Below are 23989 nucleotides of genomic sequence, written 5' to 3'. Positions count from 1 at the left end.
AAATATATAAAGAATGGAACCCATATAAATTTTATTCCTAATGAATGAATAATTAATAAATTAAGAATCTATGATCCATTAAAATACGCCAACTTGTTTGTGCCCTAGGTTTGCCTTTCTCATTATAATTTGACACGATTTATATTATTAGTCAAGGTTTAATATTTATTTTAGTCCCTTCTCTTTAGTAAAATTTTCACTTCATCACTCTACTTTTTTGTCAGATTTTTAACGTCAACATTTCCCTAATGTTACCTTATTTTCACTTTTATTTCTCGTCCTAAAATGTCTGCTTATCCTCACCTCAATGTCTGCTCCCTTGCTCCTTTTAATCTTAAACCAATTGCCAACATCTCCTAGACCGACCAGGATCAGGCGCCCGCCGTAACCCCCCAACGCTACAGCATCACTCACTTTCCCGGCGATGGTATCGGCCCTGAAGTCATCTCCGTCGCCAAAAACGTCCTTAAACTCGCTGGCTCTCTCGAAGGTTTTCTGTCCTTTTACCCGTTTTCTCTTTTTTCAGTCATCTCCGCTTAGCTATTTGCTTTGGTAGCAACATTTGGAAAGAAAGAAAGAAATTTTTAGATGTTTATTACATTTGAATATGTTTAACTATAATTGATATTTTCTAGCTTAGTAGTTGAATGTTTTTCTGATGTGTAAAGTAAAATTCTTGAGAGAGTATTGAATTTAAACTGTAAATTGGACTGAGACAGTGGAATTAAACATTGTTGTAGGTGTTATACAATATAGGTATTTGAATCAATGTGCTGGCAGAGAAAACTGAAGTTTGAGTAAGTTTTTCATTTTATTCGCTAAAGTTTTGAAAGTAACAAATTGTTTATTAAAATTATCAATTTATAATAAATCGGCCACTCATCGTTAATAGCTGTTAAATTGGGTGACAGAATGAAGATATGGTATGTTAAACTAATTTGTTTACCACTGTTTCACCATGTTAGATGAAAATTGACCAACTTTTTTACTAATTCTTACCTCTTTTATATTTGTTTTTTTTTTCTCTATTTCTCCTTCTTTCTCTTTCGTTCCATCTCCAATAATTTTAAATTAACGATCAAATGTTTGATTTTTCCCTCTTTGTATAAAAGCTTTTCTCCCTCTCTAATGACAAGAGAAAGAAGGAGAAAAAGAGAGAAAAACAAATATAAAAGAGGTAAGAATGAATCAAAAAGTTGGTCAATTTTCGTTCAGCATGGTGAAACAATGCTAAACAAATGAGTTTACATCCCACATCAATATTTCGTAACCTTTTCTAAAAATTGTTAACGACGAGTGACTGATTTATTATAAATTAAAATGTTAATGTCTTATTTGTTATAAATTGATAACATTAATGATTAATTTATTATTTTTAAAACTTCATAACCTTAATGATCATTTATGTAGTTTACCCTTACTTTAACTTCAGCGCTTTACTTTTTTAAATACTTTTAACGTCAGCATTTCCCAAATGTTAACCCTTATTTTCACTTTCATTTCTCGTCCTAAAATGTCTGCTTATTTTCGCTTTCATTTCTCGTCCTAAAATGTCTGCTTATTCTCACCTCAATATCTGCTCCCTTGCTTCTTTTAATCATAAACCAATTGCCAAAACAGTCTCCTAGACCGACCAGGATAAGGCGCCCCTCCCCCACCGCCGCTGTACCCCAAACGCTACAACATCACTCTCCTTCATGGCGATGGTATCGGCCCTGAAGTCATCTCCGTCGCCAAAAACGTCCTCAAACTCACTGGCTCTCTCGAAGGTTTTCTGTCATTTTCCCTGTTTTCTCTCTTTTCAGTCACTCGTTGCTTTATGTTTGGTTACTGATTAAGTGAATCAAATAAATAGAAAAGAGTCAGGCTTGATTGTGGAACTGTAGTAATATTGTGTTTTCTGATTCGAAATGGATTTAGCTCCGTTTAGTTATTTGCTTTGGTAGCAACATTTGGAAAGAAAGAAATAAACTTTTAGCTGTTTATTACATTTGAATATGTTTAACTATAATTGATATTTTATAGCTTAGTAGTTGAATGTTTTTCTGATGTGTAAAGTGAAATTCTTGAGAGAATATGGAATTTAAACTGTAAATTGGACTGAGACAGTGGAATCGATGCAAAATATTACCGATAATGCGAAACCCATAAAATTAAACATTGTTGTAGGTGTTTTACAGTACAAGTATTTAAATAAATGTGCTGGCCGAGAAAACTGAAATGTTTTAGGATTTTAAATGTATACTATTGAAAAAAAGCTTATTTTAATTAGTTGTTTTTCTTTCTTGATGTTTAGATATGATGGACAAGTTACTTGAGAATTACTAGATTTTTGTTTTTCTTCTCTCTGGGCTCATCTATTCTTATTGCTGCTAAGATATAGGTCAAATAAATAACTAAATTTGCAGGGCTTCCAATATTTTCTTTATTTTATTCCTAGAGTTTCATAGTTTGTTGTTTTCAATAAGAAATTTTTTAGATTTCATATAATGCCCGTTCTTTATCACTACAAATGCTATGATATGTATTATTAGGGATTGATTTCAGCTTCCAAGAGATGCCCATGGGTGGAGATGCTTTGGACTTGACTGGAGTTCCATTGCCCGAGGAAACACTTTCTGCAGCACAAAAAGCAGATGTCGTTCTCCTTGGGGCAATTGGAGGGTATTCTCGTATATGATACTTTGTTGATTATTTTCTTAGCTCTTCTATTGTGCATTTTTCATTTATCATTTGATTTATCTTCAAGATATAAGTAGGGTTGAGAAAAACTCGACTCAACTTAATTAAAAAAATTGAATTTTTTGACTCGACGCTAAAAAACTCGCATTGACACAAAAAAATTTAAAATAAAGTTTGAGTTATAAAATAGGACTTGAATAACTCAAAATTTTAGTAATTAGTGGATAGATTTTCAAGTGCGAGCCAAGTCCCTCAACTTTACATAATATATGTATATCTCATATGAAAAAATATGAATAAATATATATGTATATTTTTTATAGGAATAATAGGCCTCATTAAAAACCTCCTCTTAGTTAACTCTAGGAAAGAGTAACTATAGGAAGGAGGAAAAGAGTGCCTTAGTTTATTGAATAGAGAAACTATTACAATAAGTTATACCAATACATTTAGGGCATCAGAATAAAACTATAATCTTAAAACACCCAATAAAAATACCCTTACAATCAACCAATCCCATCCTTAGCTAATTTATCTGCTTCCCAATTACATCCCCTAGGAATCCATCGAATAATAACCGCCCTCTCTTGAACTAAGGACACAATATCCTCAACAAGTGAACTGAAGAAACTAGGAACATAATTAGGCAGCAGAATCCAGTCTACAGCAGATTTACAGTCACTTTCTAAGATCAATCTTCCCTTTACAACCCAATCTGATGATAGAAAAAAGTCTAGGCCTTTCTTAATAGCTTTTAGTTCAGCCAAAGGAGGAGGGCTTGGACCAATACTAACAGAGAAGGTCGATAGGATGATGCTATTACAATCTCTCAAAATACCTCCAATTCATCCCTCCATCCCATCAGACTTGATAGCCCCATCAACATTAAATTTATAAAAATCTGTAGGGGGAGGCTGCCAACTTTGTTTCGAACTCTTATGAGTATTCTGGTAACCAAACTTGTCTGCTAAAGAGGGGTCCCCTAACAACAAATCAACTTGTATTTGGATATTAGGAAACTTTGCTACAAACCATCTAGCCAACCTAAATCTTATTAGGAAAAAGAGAGAGGTTATATCAAGGCTAGAATTATCAAACACTACTGAAATATATATGTATATCATATATGGTTATAGAAAGCCATTTAAGTTGGAATCGATTAGTACCATAACATTATAAATAATTACATTAAATTGAAACAGAAATTCGAACCACTCTACTCAACAAAAAATTTTCAAATAAAGTTTGAGTTATAAAATAGAACTCGTCAACTCAACAAACTCGAAAATTTTTCTTAGGTCTTCTCTTCTTGTGCATTTTTCTTTTTTCTTTTATCACTTGATTTTTCTTAAGGTATAAGTAGGGGCAAGCAAAACTTGATTTGAAAAAATAATTTTTTCGACTCAACACTAAAAGCTCGCACCGGCTCAAAAAAATTCAAAATATAGTTTGAGTTATAAAATAAGACTCGAATAACTTGAAAATTTTAGTAATTCGAGGATTAGTTTTCAAGTTCGAGTCAAGTCTTTCAACTCTACATGATACATGCATATGAAAAAATATGAAGAAATACATATGTATATCGTATATGACTATAGAAAGTTGTTTAAATTGGAATCGATTAGTACCATAACATTATAAATATTTATAATTAAATTTAAACAGAAACTTGAACAACTCGACTCGAATCAAATAAATTTCAGGTAAATTTTGAATTATAAAATAAGACTCATTAACTCGACTAACTCAAAATTTTTTGGCTTTACTCAATCGGATACTCATTCCTAGATATAAGTGGGATAAAAAATGAAAAACATTTGAAGCCTGAGACGGGCCTACTTCAGCTTAGAGGACTTAAAGTCTTTGCAAACTTGAGGCCAACTACTGTTTTACCACAAGTAATGGCGTATTAGTTGATCTATATGAATTATTCTTCATATGAAATATATAAATTCATTTGCACACTTAATGAGTTTAATGAACTTTTAGAATTGGGTAAAAACTTGCCTTATCAAGAAATATAGTCTAGGTGTGATGGAGAATAGATTATTTTTGGATGAACTTCAATCTTTTTACCTTCTATTTTTTTGGTCTTTTTTTTCTTCTGAAGCTGTTGCCTTAGTTTTAAATGGCACAAAATCCGTTGAGGCACAAATGGTCTCTTCAGCTTAGGTGCAAGGGGTAGGATGAAGGCGCACGTCTTTCGTAGACAAGACACTTTTATGCTAAAAAAACTTATTTATCAATTAGAAAACATATTTTGTACTCAAAATAAAAGCACAAGTGATAGAAAGTGGCGAGACCTTTGGAGGAGGAGGAGATTGTAAAGGCGATGATGGGGTTGCCATCAATTTAGTCGTCAGAACAAATTGATGGTACAATAAGAATACCTATAAATTCACATATACAAACAAGCAGTCTCATCGAGGTATATTTATCGAGTTAGTTGATCGCGAGTTGGGCAGTGCTCGACTCGTGCTCGTTAAAAAACTTATTGTTTGATTCGACTCATTGTTCATTAAGCTTGTTAATAATTATTAATAATTTAGTATTTTTAATGTTTATTAGAAAATTAGTAGATTAATAAATTTGTAGTAATTATTAATTAGTAATTTAACATATTTCTTATTATCTATTAGCAAATTAGTAATTATTATTTAGACTCTCTCTTTTAGAATAGAATAATTTTTTAAGGTAATTACTAAAAATTATAAAAAAATTAATGAATTTCTCGTAAATTTATCGAGTCGAGTTGGACCTTGTTCTACTCAACTCGTTAAGGTTTTGAGTGAGTTTATCCGAGTCGAGCGTTGATCGAATCGAGTTCGAACAGCTCATGAAATGTTCAACTCATTAAACACCCTAGTCTCATCAAAGAAAGAAAATCCCTCTAACGAAAGCTTCACGTGTTTAAATGTAAAGAGAGTTTTACGAGTTTTTGAAGTTATGTCCGGTCTTCAATTGAATCTCAGCAAAAGCAAATTATTTGACATTAACATTAGTGAGGAAGAGGTTAAGGAGTGGGCGGGTGACATTGGTTGTTCAGTTGGCTGTTTCTCTTCTGAGTATTTAGGGCTGCCACTTGGTGCTATCATGAACTCTTCATCTTTGTGGGATCCAGTTATTCATAAATTTTTTAAGAAGCTGGCCGGTTGGAAGGCAAAAACCCTTTCTTTGGCAGGGAGATTGGTATTATTGAAGTCGGTGTTGTGCTCGTTACCTACATATTTTTTGTCTTTATTCAAGATTCCTGCTGCGGTGAATTTAAAGCTTAATTTCATCATGGCCAATTTTTTATGGGGAGGAGAGGCAGAGTTCAAAAAGATTCACTGGGTTAACTTATCGACAGTGTGTAAAGCAAGAAGTTTTGGTGGTTTGGGTGTGTTGAATCTCAATTTCATGAATAGAGCTTTACTAGGGAAATGGTCTTGGAAGTTTGCTAATGATATGGACTCCATTTGGAAGAAGGTGATTTGTAACAAATATAATCTGAACACTAGTATGTTATTGTTCAAGAGAAAACTTCCTACAAATGTCTCTTGGCTTTAGAAATCGGTGGTCAATAATCATTTTAAGGAAGATCAGTTTGGTGCTAAGTTTCGAAGCTTGTTTCAAGTTAATGTGGGTAATGGGGAGAGTATCCGTTTTTGGTTCGATAGATGGGCTTTAGATTCTCCTTTTAAGGCTGTTTTCCCGAGATTATTTTCTCCTTCTTTGAATAAGAATAGGAAGCTAATTGAGTTTGGTGAGTTTCGATCAACAGGGTGGTCTTGGCATGTTCAGATGAGAAGAAATCTGTGTGATTGGGAATTGGATCAGTTTTCAGACTTACTGCTATCATTCATAATATTAGTCTCTCCCAAGAGTCGAGAGATGGTCTGATCTGGTGAGGGAATGAGGAAGGTATTTATTCTGTCAACTCTTGTATGAAGTTATGCTATCATGATTTGGCAGCTGAGAATTTTTGGATGAAAATCATTTGGAGGGGTTTGGTGTCTCCAAGAGTGGAGACTATTATGTGGCAGGTAGCGCATCAGAAATTGACAGTAAAGTCTGAATTACAAAAGTGAGGGGTTTTGAGGATTGTAGACATTTCATGTCCTTTTTGTAAAAGAGAGATCGAATCTCCCTCTCATTTATTCTTCACATGCTCTATGGCGTGGTCCCTATGGAATAAGTTTATGAAGTTTTGGAAAGTTAGTTCGGTTCTACATGATAATGCTCAAAGTTTTTTACTAGCTTGGGATGATTTGGTGCTTTATTCTTCTATTTGGTCCTTTATTTCGGGAGTCGTTCTTTGTACTATTTGGAAATTCAGAAATGCCATTGTGTTTGAAGGGGGGCTATTAGATCAGATTGATCTATTTTTATGGCTAGATTTAGGCTAGTTTCTTGGTTCTTAGCTAAGTTCAAGGATGTATCTATTTCTAAGGAATCTCTCATAAGTTATCCCTCTATTGGAGATTTCTACTCTTCTTCCAAGAATTCAATTCTAAATATTGTGCCTTGGGTTCCTCCTCCAAAGGGTTATCTAAAATTGAATGTGGATGAAGCTGTGAGTGGAGATTGGCGAAAAAATGGTATAGGTGGTTTATTAAAAAATGAGGTTGGAGCGATGATGGGTTATTTCAAAGAGGCTTTGGGACCATGTCCTATTTTGATGGAGCTTAAAGCCATTAAGAAGGGTTTAATTTTCTTTGATTCTCTTCTTCAGCGGTTCAAGAATCGTTGGATTGTTGAAACTGATAGTAAACTAGCAGTGGAATGGGTTAAGAATTTAGATAGATGTCCTCTTGTTTATGTAGATTTAGTGAAGGACATTGCTGCTACGTTAAGAGAAATGGAAGGTGTTATTAGATGGGTTGATAGAACAACTAATATAGAGGCTGATAGCTTAGCTAAGGCTGGTATTGGTTAGTTTATTTTTTGTTTAGGTTGTTTGTTTGAGTGTTTTGGGTTGTTATTTGTAAGGGGGTTTGGTTGTGTTTTAACATTATGTAACTTTTCTGTTATTAATGAATTTTGAGGCACTCTTTTCCTCCTTCCGCTGATTAAGGAGAGCCTATTGACAATCCTTTAATCATGAAGGGAGTTTTTAACGAGCCCTCCACTTATAAAAAAAGCTTCACATGATTCATCCAAAAACAATAACTCGATCAATCTTGTGATAATCAATTTGAAAATTCTAACCCCCAAGTTTTAATCCATTCACTAAAGTTTAATAAACAAACTACACTTACTTCAAAACTCAGAAAACTCCCCATAACCAATTGTTGATGACATGGCTTCGTCACTTCTCGGTAGCTCAACTTATAAAACCCAATTAGAAATCACTTGAAAAACAAAACTTAGAATCCAAAATTCATCAAGTCTAAGAATATCGGGAGAATACTAAAAAGACTGAATTGTTGGAGTCTTGGAGAAGATGAAGAGATCAAACATAAATAAAATAAAATAAAAAGAAGAAGAGAAATGTGTATTTGGTGGGTGCGACGATGGCCTTGAAATGCTCCGGTGGTAGCGTTCTAGGGTTTTTTCTCTCTTGAAATAAATATCGGGAGGGTAAGAGTGGCGTGGGTAGGGGAAGAGGCATGGCTTTTTTTTTTACTAAAATAACAATTTCCTTTTTATTAAAATAATTTATAATTCATTTTTATTAGAATTCTCCCTTAAGGTGGCAGAAACGCCCGCTTGACGCCTATGCAAAAAAGCCCCATAAGCACATACTTAAGAGAGTCTGCCGTTCTGCGTTGTGCTTGTACCTCCAGAGACATTTTCTTCTGCGACTGGCGTGCTTTTGAAAACTAAGGCTGTCGCAATTCTTTACCATGCACTTTTAGACACCGTCAGAATGAACTGCTTATTTCCAATAAAGAAAATTCAGTCTGCATTATTTTGCATGCATGCATGCAATCTAGAACCGTGGAAGCAAGTGTAGCTTTTTTTTATGAGAAATCTGTGGTTCATGAAAATATCTCTTTATTTTCTATTTCAGTTAGTGGACTCCTCAACTATGAAGAAAGATGTTGTTGAGGGTGTTGACCTTATGGTTGTGAGGGAGCTTATTGGAGGTCAGTACCACCAAAAAATAATAAAATTCAGTTGATTTTCTCTGATTCTGCTGTTGCCCTACCAAATTTCTATATTAGTAATCATTGATGATCTTATACCAAAATCAGGTATTTATTTTGGAAAACCAAGGGGATTTGGTACTAATGAAAATGGTGAGGAGATTGGCTTCAACATTGAGGTGTATGCTACTTATGAGGGGGTTTTTTTCACTTTACATATAGAATTCTCTAATGTGTCTTTTTTTTATTTTTCTTCTTATGGATATCTGGCTTGGATATCTGCTTAATCCAATAGTTTGATGAAACATGTATATATAAAAGAATTCAAAATTTGTAACTAGGCATGCTTTTAGCTGAAATACCCAAAATTTGTATGGCTTACATCCTACAAAGCATGCAAAAAAATATTCCTTTTTTTTTGACCAATATGGACAATTCCTTATGATCCCGAGTTTCTTGTTGAATACTTGAGCATTGATTAAGTAGAGATTTTGATATTGTACTTTTGTTTAGATTTTTTTTGATAAAAGTATGAGGCCTCATTAAAAACCTCCCTCATGGTAGTCCATTTCCCGAAGAAAAAAGATAACTAACGGAAGGAGGAAAAAAGTACCTCAATTTATTAATATAGCTGAATTACATAAAGTTTAGGAATTACACCAGGAACAAAATATTTCAAAGAAACACCATGCAAAAACCTAAAACTTAACCCTTACAAATCACCCAATCCCCTCCCTTGCTAATTTATCAGCCTCAGTATTACATGCCCTAGGAATCCACCTAACTATAGAGGCCTTAGCTGTAACAAGGGACTCAATATCCTTAACAATAGAACAAAGGAAATGAGCGGAAGCAGGAGAAAGAATCAACTCACTGCATATTTACAATCACTTTCTACAATCAATCTACCCTCACGAGCCAATACAGAAGAGAGAAAGATCTCGATGCCTCTTTTAAAAGCTTTCAATTCAGCTAGTGGTGGAGAGCCAAGACCAATACTTTTTGAAAAAGTCAGAAGAATGTAGTAATTACAGTCTCTTAAAATACCACCAATTCTTCCTGCCAACCCATCAAACCTAACAACCCCATCTACATTCAACTTAAAGAAATCAACTGGAGGGGAAGCTACTTTTGTTTAGAATGAAGGTACTATTAATAAAAAAATGAAAGACAAATTCAATTTGGTAGGCTTTTTTTGTGCCAGTTGCATTACAAGAAAGCGCGCTTAAGTTCACTAGGCATGTGGCTTACCTGAAACTTCTGATGTGCTTTTGTTGTGTAGTGCTGTACCATAGCACCTAGGTGTTCACCTTGACAACACACTCTGCAAATCATATCTTATGTTCGACTTGTAAAGTGGTTTTGTCTATTTATTCAAATTTCTACTTATGGCTTTCTTTTTCATTTGTGCACTTTTTAATTATTGAAAATTAAATTTTCAAACAAATGGATGCCAGATTGATCGAATTGCTCATGTTGCATTTGAGATTGCTTGGAAGCGGCGTGGACAACTCTGTTCTGTCGACAAAGCTAATGTTTTGGAGGTTTGTGTTAGCATTAGTGCCCTAGGCATATTGTATGAACATGATATTTTGATTATTGGTTTTATTATCATCATTTGCATGCAATTTTATTATTAATATCTTTGAATAATATTATTAATTATTCTAAGACATAAGGATCACTTTTATCCCTGTAGTAGATCTAATTTATCATTTTCGCATCAATTTAGCCATCAAAGTTTAATTACATCATTCTATACCCTACCCCTAACTTAAAACTCTAAACTATCATCTCTAGAATGATGAGGTAGTACGATTGAAGGTTGAAGGTCAATCGTTTAACATCATGGTTTGCGAGATCGATCCGAGTTTCAAGCCTATTCCTTGGGTTCCCGAGGACAACGATTGCCCATGAAAACGACGAATCCAAAAAACCAATGTCGATCATGGATGCATTGGCCATCTCTAATACTCAAATTGAAGCTCCTCCCACTGGTCGATGTTCCCCTGAGACTACACCGGGTTCCTCTCTACTTGGATTGATGGAAAACTTGTCGAATCAGATTGGGAAATAAGTTGTACCTGGTGGTAGAACCAATGGTGGTGAGATGGGTTTAGCTTCAAGGCCATGTTCAGTTTTGGAGTCTTCCTTACCTTGTGCCCTCGATCGATTAGATCAAATCGTTGAGGAGTCTCATGCCCTGGAAGACGGTCTCAGTAGTGGGGTAATAGGTGATTCTAATCGGTTGCAGGGAGAGGGTCTTCGGAAGGGATCAAAGTGCGGAAAGAAAATAAAACCCCGCGAATCTAAAAGTAGCAAGAAAAAGGTTGAAGTGGCTTAATTGTCTCGGATGAATATTGAGTTTTAGTCTGTTAGCGGTTTTGGAAGAAGTTTTAATTGATTGAAGTGTGAACTTCTCCAAGATATAGATGGTTCGCCGTTAGGAGTCGGTTGTGTTTTTATCATATTAATGGATTTATGTACTGCTTTCGAATATTTTTTGTTTTTAGTGATGTGAGGCTTGGGATAAGTGTGAGTGGGTATCAGATAGGGTTGATCTTATAATTTTTGGATGTTTAAGGGGATTTAGAGATTTTTTGGTTTAGATGTGGTGTATGCATCTTATTGGGGTGTTATTTCATACAAGGTGTAATGGTTATATTATTTAATAAATCATGAGGTACTCTTTTCCCCTTTCAGTTTTCGTTGACATACGTTTTAGTATGTTGATGATTATGAAGGGGGTTTTTAACGACCTCCAATTCTTATAAAAAAAAACCCCATAATCTTTAAACCTTAATCTCTAACTTAAAACCCTGAGGGTTTTAAGTGAGGGTAGGGTATAGAATAATGCGATTGATCAACTTCAAGGGCTAAATTGATGCGAAAATACGATAGGGGCGAAAATGATAAATTGGGTCTACTACAGGGACAAAAGTGTTCATTTTTCCTTTTTTCTAAATATGCCTAATCGGTTATTATTGTGGGAACAGTAGTAAAATAAGATTGGTATGAAATTTGATAGATATTTATGAGATGAATATGTAAATGAAAGTCAAACCATATTCATATGTATTTGTTGAGAAAATATTGGATTGACTCGTTTTGAGATTAATACATGGATTAAAGTTATATATTAATTTTAAACAGTTATGTAATTAAATTTTTACACCTGAAGTTACTACAGTTCTCAACATGATTTTTTATAAGAAAAGGGCCTCGTTAAAAATCCCTTCATAACCGTCAAACTACATAGGTATTTCAATGGACATTGGAAGGAGGAAAAGAGTACCCAAAATTTTATTACTAAAACATAGAGTACATCTAGGGTAAAACCATTTTAAGTACAAATCTTCCCCACAAAACACTCAACCACCACACCCAACCATAACACCCCACATTACCCTATGCCCGACTTAGCTAAACTATCTGCTTCTCAATTAAAACATCTCTGAATATGCCTAATAGTCCTATTATAATCCAGCACGCGCTTGGCAATTTCCTTAACCAGATGAACAAAAGCAACATGACTTGCTTCTGGATTTTTAATCCACTTCAAAGCACTTCAAAGCAACAGTTCTCAGCATGATGATTGTTATGTTTTGACAGAATTAAACATTGTCTTTAATTGTACAATTATAAAGGTTATGCTTGAACATGACATGAATCATGTAGTGAGATGTTAGTGATTAAGATGAATTTATCCCTCTTATCATAAGAGAGATATCTTAGGGCCCATCAATGATTTAGATCGAGAAATGCACGGTCATATTCAAATGAGTTGATAGAGATCAATTTTATTTGTTTAGTCAATTTAATTAAGTATCGAGAAACTAAAGTTAGAGTGATATAAAGTTGATATTTTTCATGCCTTATATTCTATCAAGATATCGTAAGATAAAAGAATTATGGCATAAACCACATTAAGGTTGTCTCGGATCATGAGCATTTCTTTTAACTTAGGTAGTCATAATGTCTTGCTAGAGGCTACTTATGACTTGTATGATAAAATGAGATTTTATCTACTGCTAACGTTAATTGAATCTATAAGGTCGCACACTAAGAATGGATGAGAATGAAAATCATTTTGATTTATTCGCGTGTACGTATAGAGGGTGGTCGTCTTTCAGAAAAGCAACACCTTTAAAGATCGAAAGAAATCAGAGGCAACACGAAAGGATTTTCAAACCATAGATTATTGTAATCTCACGACTTTATTTTACCGTAATTAGTATGCTATCCATAAGATCCTAGGATTGATCAAGATTATTTAAAATTTTCGTTGCATTATTCTTGCCTCGATTTCCAACAATTTGTTGTAATGATATTGTCATATAACCTTAGTTTTCAAAAGAACGCCTAAGGCGCCGGACGCAACTATGCATCAGAAAAATCACCTTCGACGGCACAGACGCAGTGCAGAACGGCAGGCACACGCTTTTTCCGCTTTTTTATGCAAACGCAGGTGCTACGCTTCTTGCGCCTATGTGGGGGAGAGAAATTAATAGAAAATTTACGACGTCTCTCTTCTCCATCTCTTCTCTGCTTTTTCATTTATGTTCAAAATGGTATTCTCTGATAAAAAGCTTTAAGGGTTGTTTGTTTACTTCAGAATGATTAAGCACTGAATGATTCAAATGCTGAATGATTCAGAGGCTCTGAATGAATTAGCTCTGAATATGACGTGTTGTTTGATAATGGCTCTGAATCATTCAGAATGTACTTCTGTGCTTAATCATTCAACAGTGTTTTGCTGAATCAGTCAGCACTGAATCATTAAGAGGTGCAAAACAAACGCGCTGAATGCTGAACGGTTCAGTATTCATCGCTGAACGGTTCAGCATTCATCGCTGAATGATTCCATTAAGAGGCAAACAAACAGCCCCTTAGTTTTTGAGCAGGGAAGAAGAAAGGTTAGCTATTCTCTAGCTTTGGATTTGCTTATTTATTGGGCTGTTTTGGGGTTATTTATTTATTTTTGCTTTGGTTCCCTAAACTTTTTATTGAAGCTTTGATTGCTGCTTTGGTTCCTAAACTTTTTATTGAAACTTTGATTGTTGTCCGTTAGTGCACTGCACATGGACAACATGTAATTGTTTTCTTTTTAAAGTTCAATAAATACTAGAGTGGCTTTTTCCTTTTCAAAAAAAAATTTAATACATGATATCAAATTATTTTCTCAATCTGCCATTCTTTTAAAATGATTTATTTTAATTTATGTTATTAAAATTTTATCTATATTTATTAAATTTTATTTATATTATTAAAAATATGTTGTATAATTAATTTATGGGTTTTTAGTATAAAAATGTTCCCGCCTACGAAAGGCGCGCCCGCACCTTGTACCTATGCTCTTGGGGCTTTTTGTGCCTCGGTGCGCCTTGCACCTTTTAAAACTAAGCATATAACAATGAAAAATTGGAATAAAATAAAGAAAAGATTGAACTATTCTCTTATTTCTAATCAATTGAAATAGGGCCATCGATGTGTTATGCCTTTTTTTAAAGGCAAATGAGGCCTTGTTAAAAAGGTTCTTGTAACTCGATTGAGACAAAGCTCAATCAAGACAATGGAAGGGGAAAAGAGTGCCCAATCGATGTGTTATGCTTGAATCACACGGAGGAGATGGTTCTGCATTTGTTACAAAACCCATTAAACAACTCCTTACATACAATTGAGGGGGCTCTATCTTGAGAGCAATGTGAGAACTTCTAAGATATTATAAACTTGTTGTAATTTGAAATCTGGCTTATGCAGGGATGAGGTATATGATTCTGGCTTATGATCTAAAACGGTGTGCAGATTATAGGTTTATCTGTCAAGTATTAAACCCGACAATCTGTTGTGTGTAGTGTTTCATGTTTTTTCCCCATGTCAACATAAACATAACATGTATTATATTTCTAAATCTTAAACGTTAATACAAAACGTGTATTGCATGAATCATGTTAATCGGATTTAAACATGTCTTGTCATGTTTGTCAAATTGTGTAGGTGTTTATTAAATGTGTTGTTTTTCGTTGTCGTTTCGTATTGCTTCCTAAATTTCAAGGTCTGGAATTATTGATTATAGTTGTATTAGACTTTTCTCATGTAATAAACTTGGAACTTTTATGTTCCATTTTCTAGGCATCAATGCTTTGGAGGAAAAGAGTTACGACAATTGCTGCTGATTATCCTGATGTTGAGCTGTCACACATGTATGTTGACAATGCAGCAATGTAGCTTGTTCGCTACCCAAAGCAGGATTGTTTTGAAAAGAGAAGGACATGATCTTCCTTCACACTTTTCCTAGGTCCAATAAATGAGCACCATTCTTTTTACTGGAAGAGCTTACAATATCTGAAAATGGAATAGTGCAGTTTGATACAATTGTAACCAACAATATATTTGGTGATATTTTGTCTGATGAAGCTTCAATGATCACTGGAAGCATAGGGATGCTTCCATCTGCTAGTCTTGGTGAATCAGTATGACAACTCATTAATCTCTTTGCAGTTTGGTTTGATAATATTTGTGCTTGTATATTCTTTCTCTTTGACTATACTGGCATTACCATTTGCACAGGGACGTGGAATCTTTGAGCCTATTCATGGTTCTGCCCTGATATCGCTGGACAGGTTGGAACTCATGTTTTTGGTTTTTAGAGCTAAAGCTTAATTATCATTTTCCATCAAACCCAAGATGGTGAACCTCGATGATAATGTAAGATATGTTATTGTCCGTATGGAAGGACAAGGCAAATCCGCTTGCAACAATTCTCAGTGCTGCAATGCTTTTGAAGTATGGCCTAGGGGAAGCGAATGCTGCAAAGCGAATTGAGAATGTTGTTCTGGATACTCTTAATAAGGGTTTCCGAACGGACGATATATATTCCACAGGAAATGTATAAGCTCCTTATCCCAAAACACCCCCGTTCTTTTCTTGCCGTCTTTTTCTAATTGTTTTTTTAAAATGGAAAAAAATATATTTTTTTTATCAAAAGAATTCAGTTATCTCATTTCTCTAGTGAATATTTGTGGAAGTGAAAGAACTTTAATGACAACATGATTTGAATTACTGTTTAGAATTCAGTTATCTCAGTTATGTCGGGAGAAAAGTCGCAAAGGCTATTTAGACTTTAGAGATTAGCAACATGATTTGGCTTACTGTTTTTATTAACTATTTCTCTCTCTTTCTTACCCCATAAATTATTTTTATCTTTTTTTCATTTTCTCTCTCTTTACAATTAGATGTTCCACCTAAATGTCATTTGTACAGTTCTAAATGTTGTTTGCTATTACTTATTTCCTTGTGCAGAAACTAGTCGGCTGCAAGGAGATGGGTGAGGCTATACTGAAATCCGTTGACTCGTCACATGAATAAGAAAACAGCCGACTACCAGCACAGGAGGGCTCCATCTGGGATAGCCTCTCTTTTTCCTTTTCTTGTGTGATTTTCAAAGTTTTTCAGACCAACTCTTAATGGTTAAAAAAGTCTTAGCATGTTGTATTGCAGCCGAAACTCCATGTTTGTACCTCACTCATAATGAGTGTACAGGTTTTGGATGTTGTAGTTTATGTTTTTAGCTATGGAATGTGTAGCTTGAAACTTGTCTTAGAGCTGTAGTTTGAGTTACTTGTTTAAGCCTGAAAGTTTGTTCGATAGGCTTTAGCAAAATAAAAAAAAAGCCTCATTTTAGAAATGACCTGGCCTTTGGGTAAGTTGAAACAACCAGTTTAATAGTTTTCCGATCGAACTTACCACTGACATGGCAAGTTCCCGGTGAGTATATCCATGTAAACTTTTTGTGTTTTGTTTTCGTTTCGTAAAACCCTTTGAAAACTTCCCCACACTTGACCATCTCAGTAGGGAGATTGAGGTCGAGTGGTTTATTACTGGACCAACGGGTTCTGACTTGATTCAACTTAATCAGGTCGATTTTTTTTAAATGTCGGATTCGGGTTAGGTCGGGTCAGATTTTTTAGAGGTTATGTTGGGGTTTAGGGTGAAAAATATCGAGCCGATCCGAGGTGAAAAAATATAATTTTACCTCATATATTTAGGGATAATTGTAATAATACCTCTTTCTCTCTCTCTCTCTATATATATATATATATTTCAATTAAATCTATATTTTTATTGAATAAAAATAATATTTTAAATAAATTATTGTTTTAGGTTAGGTCGGGTTCAGATTTAGTCTTAAAAAGTCGGTTCAAATTCGGATCAAGTGGAAAACATATATTTTTTAGTCGAGTCAAGTGGAGGGTTATAATTTTCGGGTTGAACTGGATTGACTGAAAACCCAATTCGACCCATGTCCATCCATAGATGTGCAGCTAAGTTACTCGTAAGATACTCCTCAAACCCCCTTGCCAATGTATGACCCGTGACCACTCTACCTTTGTTGCTTCAGCTTGGTCAGAAAACACCTTTGCTAATTGTGTAAAGTAGTTAGTTATTTTAGTTAGCAGCTGTTAGATAGGGGTTAGTTGTATAATTTTGTATATAAAGTTATAAATACTTGATAAAAATATTAATATATATATATGAAATTAATTCAATCTAAAAATTATTTTATTCAACTACAATAGAAGTGGATTTGTTTTTATTATTCAACATAAAATAATCCATAATACTCTCTTTCATCCGATTAAATTTGTCCATTTTGATTTTTAAAATTATCCCTTTCAAAATATTTTATTAGAAAAATCAACAAATAATAATATTTATATTCAAATAAGACCTTGTTGTCTGAGTCGGATACCTGTGAGTTCGCTAAGCTTTTCATTCTTCGCTCGGGGATGGAATTCCCTCTAGTTCCAATGATCATTGATGACAGTTGATGGTGACCGATAGTGACAGAGGTGGTAAATGTCATTCAATAATGAGAAATTTATATCGGAGATTAAATTGATATTTTATTTAAAAAGCAATGATTAAATTAATAATTTATTTAAGATTTAAGAATCAAATTTGTATTTTTATTTAAAATTTAGTGCTTAAATTAAAAATAGATATTTTTATTAACATTTGACAATGTCAATTAATGACATTTAACATTTTAATAACCAAAAACATTATAAGTTAATATCATAAGTGATTAAAATTTTGCATTTTAAAGACAAAAGATAAATAAATATGAAATGACCATTTTGGTAGTTTACGTTTTTTCAATATATAATTTACAGTTACCTGAATTGCCCGTCTTCTTCCAAACTAGTCCGACTACAAACTTATTTTATTCCCTTTACAAATCTGTCCATCTCCTCTGTTACTCCCACCTTCAATTGAGACTCAAAGCGTCAACTCACGACCAGAACGACGGCGTGTTAACGCACATAGGTTAACCTTACGTCTAGTCTTCCTTTCTTTCCTTTTCTCTTAATACATTTAGGGGTAAATTACATGATTTGTCAATTTTATTTAAGTTTTGTATAATTTTTTCACTAAATTTAAAAAAAATAATATTTAATCATTTTCGTATTAATTAAATAAAAATAAAAATTACTAAATATTATATTTTTAAAATTTAGTGCGGAGAATTGTATCAAACTAAAACTAAAGTGATCAATCCTGTTATTTACCCTATATTTAGCATAGTATATTCAATTCTCTTATGTGCCTTCCGTTAAACGATAATGTTTTCTCCATTTCCGATTTCTTCCCTTTTGCCCACTATTTTGGAGCCTACTTAAATACACAATGTTTGAACTAAGAGTTTTTTTTTTTTGTAATAATAGATGGGCGTTGAGGAAGAAAAAGAAGTTCCACCTGGTAATGTTTGGCGGAGGGAAAATGTGACGGCCAGAGTCTAAAGGAAACAAATAGTGATCCAACTGAGTCGTTTGAAGTTCAAAATGGTTTACCCGATGGAAAGAAAGAGTTTGTTGCTCCAGCTGTTGGAATGGAATTTGAATCTTATGATGATGCATATAATTATTATCATTGCTATGCAAAGGAAGCTGGGTTTCGTGTTAGGGTTAAGAATTCGTGGATTAAGCGAAACAGTAGAGAGAAATATGGTGCTCTGCTTTGTTGTAGTAGCGAGGGTTTTAAAAGAAACAAAGATGTTAACCGTCGTTGTGAGGAAACTAGAACCGGTTGCCCTGCTATGATAAGGATGAGAGTTGTTGACTCGATACGATGGCGGGTGCTTGAGGTTATGCATGAGCATAATCACTTATTAGGTGCCAAAATTTATAAATCTGTTAAGAAGATGGGCTCCGGAGCGAAAAGTAAGTTGCAATCGAGTTCTGATGCTGAAGTGCGAAGCGTCAACTTGTATCGACCATTAGTGATGATGCTGCGGGTAATCGGAAACCGAATAGCAATGCAGTGGCAGTTAGGAAGTTATCTGATCACCCAGATCAGCTCAATCTTAGAAAGGTTGACTCGCAAGCTATTTGTAACTACCTTTTCCGTTTGCAGCTGACAAACCGGAGCTTCTTTTACTTGATGAATTTCAATGACGAAGGGCATTTGAGGAATGTATTCTGGGTTGATTCGCGATGCAGGGCGCCTTGTGGCTATTTCGGGGATGTCATTTATATTGACAACACTGGCTTGTGAAATAGATATGAGACTCCCCTTGTGGCATTTGCTGGAGTAAATCATCATGGACAAACTGTGTTACTTGGTTGTGGCCTACTTTCCGGTGAGAAATCCGAGTCTTATACTTGGATATTCAAAGCATGGCTTACGTGTGTTTCAGGACAGAGTCCTCAAACCATTATTACAGACAGTTGCAAGGCTTTGCAGAATGCAATTGCAGAGCTGTTTCCCAAATCTAATCATCACTTCAGTTTGTCGCTTATAATGAAAAGAGTTCCTGAAAAATTGGGAGGATTGCATAATTATGATGCAATCAGAAAGATGTTTTTCAAGGCAGTTTTTGAAACACTTAAGGTGGTTGAATTTGAAGCATATGGGGATTTATGGTCCTGCATTTTGGTGTTGCTGACAATGAATGGCTACGATCATTATGTGAAGATTGAACTCGGTAGGCTCCAGTTTATCTAAATGACACATTTTTTTGCTGGACTATCTGCTTGGAGACCTGGTGAGAATTTAAGTCCCTTTTTTGATAAATATGTGCACAAACAAAATCCTTTGAAAGAGTTCCTTGATAAGTACGAGTTGGCACTACAAAAGAAGCTCAAGGGAGAAACTCTTGCTGATATTGAGTCGAGAAACTCCAGCCCTGCATTGAAAACAAGATGCTCCTTTGAGTTGCAACTCTCCTAGTTGTACACGAAAGCAATTTTCAAGAGGTTCCATTTAGAGGTAGAGGAGATGCATTCCTGTTTTAATACAACGCAGTTACATGCTGATGGGTCTATAATCATCTTCTTGGTCAAGGAGCGAGTCTTGGCTGAAGGAAATAGGAGAGAAATTAGAGACTATGAAGTACTTTATAACAGAACAGCCAGTGAAAGATGTATCTGCAGTTGCTTTAATTTCTACGAATATCTATGCCGGCATGCATTCTGCGAGCTTAACTTCAATGGTGCAGAGGAAGTCCCTTCCAAGTACGTTCTCTTGCAATGGAAAAAGGATTACAAGCGCTTCTATGTTCCGGATCAAGGTTCCAATACTGTTGATGCCGTTGATCACCTGCAATGGTTTAATCAGTAGTATAGAAGTGCCTTGCAAGTCGTGGAGGAGGGGACAATTTCTTTACACCATTACAAAGTTGCATTGCAAGCTTTTGAAGAGTCTTTGAATAGAGTTCACGAGGTAGAAGCTTTTAGTTTTTAAGAGAGCCATTATAACTATCTACTTTCTTGGCTTCCCAGGCACCTTTTGGTGTAACCTATGACTTTAATGCTTCACAGCTTTTCCTTTGGCCTTTGAGCCCGTTTTAAATGACCAACATTCTGTTTTAAAAAAATCCGGTATATTTGTGGGTTAGGTTTAAGGGTGTTGGTTGGCTGTTAAGCTTCTAAGGTTCTTCTAGGCATTTTTGTGGGTAGATTATGGTTGTTGGTTCTGTTTAGTGTATATTTAGGATAGAAATAACAATAAATGCATAAAATGCGCCTCGCCTATGAAAGGTGCGCACCTTTGCCCTGCGCCTAGGCTCCATATAACTTTTTGCGCCTTTTAAAACTAAAGGTATTGGTCTCCCTTTTCCTTTCTTATCCACCCATCCTTTGTAATTGAGGTTTGGTTCAATTAGCCTAAGTAGTTGAGTATGAAATGTAATTAATTTCTCGTATAATTGCTTCAGTAACCATATTCTAAAGGGTCTCCTACCCTCATTTTTATAGATTAAGATATACATACGATTGTTTTAAGCTTTTTATTTCATGGAAAAGAAAGGGTACAATACCAAGGGTTTAATAAAATGTGTTTTGCTCTTTTTAAGTAGTGGAAACACGGGTTTCAAGTGTGATCATGAAACATTTCGTTGCAGGTTTTGAAGCATGTTTGAGTAAGTGCAACATGAAAGATGGCAGGTTTGTTTCATTTTCGACTTGGTTTTGTGTATATCATCAATCCTCGAAAGTTATAAGATCTGCCATCCATGCCGAACTGCATGTGTGAAGTCGCCTGCGGTACATACATGAATGGTGAACGGTAACATTTTATGGAGATGAACGGGATATGTTTTCAGACCTGTAACTCATCATCAGAGATTAGATCTGCCATAACCTGTTACAAGCAAATGGAGCTGAATAAAACCACACATCAAAAGAAACAACGATATCAAAAACATCAACAAAAAGACAAAATGGATGGAAGCTCAGAAACGCTTATTGCTCGTCTGGTAATCAGAGCACTAGAAGGGCCCTACCTTCAACTAATCATTTATCATCACAGCTCCACATATGCACCAGCCGGGAATCGAACCCGGGTCTGCCGTGGCAGGGTACTATTCTACCATTAGACCACTGGTGCTTTTGATTTCATTGATAAGAAAATTTGATGTTGATGCATAAATTAATTAAATTCATTAGACGTAACAAGCATTTATATATAACGACGGCATCTAATAAAAGTGTAATCGAGAAAATGGTGACAATAATAAAACACTTTTTAAAGCATAATTTCTAATGTTTTCTCATTGAATTAAACAGTCGTTATATATTGCCTGATAAATTTAAACAGTCTAAATTTAATCTAAAAGCATAAATTTAAAATTAAATATATTATTTTTAAAAATAATATATACATAATACCTTTACAAAAATCAATACTTAAAATTACCTTATAGTTCCAAAGGCAAAGATACACCAGCCGAGAATCAAACCAAGTCGATACCGTGATTGAGTTCTAATCTGCTGGTGCTTATGTGTTTTAATGACTATTAAGAACATTAGACAAAACATGTGAATAATTATTTTAAATAGTAAATTACACAAATCATCATTGAAATTTATTATTTTTCCTATTTTGGTCATTTAAGTTTAAATTTTTTTAATTTATTCACTAAACTTTAAAAATTGATTTTTTGTCACTCCCTATAATCTTTCTAACATTGTCATCACATGTCATTTTTTTTATTAGTATTTAGTTGCCGCGTAAACTTTTACTAATATTTTATTTATATAATTTTTAATGTTTTCTCATTGAATTAGACATTCCATTCTATCACTGGTCATCTTCATTTATTTCGTCGCTTGTCAATCCAAATGAACTATTTTTATTTGAACCAAAAGCAACGTCAAAACAAATCTATCAACTAACAACCTATATTCCTATCTAGAAATTTAAGAATAGGGATCCAAAATTTTAATTTTTTTAAACAATAATGGGTATACAAAATTGTAATTTTTTTCTTTTTTCCTTAACACATTAAACTAAATTTAACAATTTTTCCAAAATAATAGGGATGCACTTGGGCCCTATGCTTAGTGCATCCGCCACTGCCTAGATCAATAGCAATTCAAGTAAACTTCACCACCACCACTCGCTATTTCATTCACCACCATGAAATTCTTCACACACCTGAAAATTATTTTAATCCCTCAATAACTCCTCATTATCAAATCGGACACAACCTCCAACATTATACTGCCACCATTAACCATCATAAAACTCAATACCTTTGAATTAGTGCATATTGTCTTCAATACTTTTGAATTAGTGCATATTGTCTAAACTAAGATCTAACCCAAATCTTGAACCAAACATAATATCGTAGCTATTAACAACCATAAAAAAAGCAAAAAAAGAAAAGAAAAATGAAGAACAAAAAAAAGGGATAGATTTTGATTCATCGACTAATCAAGGAAGAAGTTGAGACAAAGAAAAGTGAAATCCCATAATCAAGCAGGGAAAAGGGGGAAAGTGGGAAAAAAAGAGTATCATCAATAAGATTTCGGTTTCCAGAGCTATCATTAGTTGCTTGACAGGTAAGATCTACTGCACATAGGTGCGTGCGAGTTCGAACCTTATGGTCAGCATTTTTGTTAAGTCATATCATCAATTCATCACAATTGTGTTTGTGGGGATAACACAAAATTTTTAACTTATAAAACTATAAACAATCTAAATGGTTAAAAGTTTCGATTTCTCTGGATTTTTTTTCATACCTAATCTAGTCATTGAGCTTTAAATGTTATTTCGTTTTGATCCTTAAATTATGTTTTTTTAATTACAACACTAAAGTTCTAAAATATATTTATGTTAATTGTTAAATCATTAAATTTCTAACAATATGATATTGTGATAGTTTTTTTTATTAATATATAATGACATAATAGTTAAAAAAATGTTTTTATTCATTCTTATTTTGATATGATCATTTTTTTCGTAGAATTTGTTTCTTATTTTTAATCATTGTCTACAAATTGTATTGTATTATATTTTTTTGCAATTATTTTAGACACTAATATTATTGTCTTATCATCTTCTAATACTTTATTAATTATATTTTTTTAATATTTCTTTAAATTTTATGAAATTAAACATAAAGTTCTCTTTTGGAGAGTTTGGGGACTGTTAGATTTGAGGAGTAAAAGAGTCCATCTAAAAATCCTAACGATAAGAAATAATATTTCAAGAAGATAAATAGCATATCTCAAACTAGTCTCATCAAACGAATATTAGAAGAGATCAGAGCATTAGAATGTCGAATTTTTTGATAAATTTTATCTATTTAAAAAATGATTTTAGGAAAAAAAATATAAATATAATATTTTAATATCAATCTTATCTAGAACGATGACCAACAATGAACAAAGATAAGACGAGATTAGAGTTTTCTATAAAAGAATAGCGGATATAACTTAAAGTCTAAATGT

The 23989-nt window shown here is 33.9% G+C and overlaps 2 pseudogenes; both read left to right on the top strand.

Moving 5' to 3' along the window:
• The first annotated feature begins 285 nt into the window (after positions 1 to 285).
• On the top strand, positions 286 to 16121 carry LOC120159524 (annotated as a pseudogene).
• A 2398-nt stretch (positions 16122 to 18519) lies between these two features.
• On the top strand, positions 18520 to 20498 carry LOC120159523 (annotated as a pseudogene).
• Positions 20499 to 23989: the final 3491 nt, after the last annotated feature.

The sequence above is a fragment of the Hibiscus syriacus genome, unplaced genomic scaffold (genome assembly GCF_006381635.1).
Source record: "Hibiscus syriacus cultivar Baekdansim isolate YM2019G1 unplaced genomic scaffold, ASM638163v2 tig00111366_pilon, whole genome shotgun sequence".
Classification (NCBI taxonomy): domain Eukaryota; kingdom Viridiplantae; phylum Streptophyta; class Magnoliopsida; order Malvales; family Malvaceae; genus Hibiscus; species Hibiscus syriacus.
The sequence above is the reverse complement of the archived record's forward strand: the minus strand, read 5'-3'. Positions and strand labels throughout refer to the sequence as shown.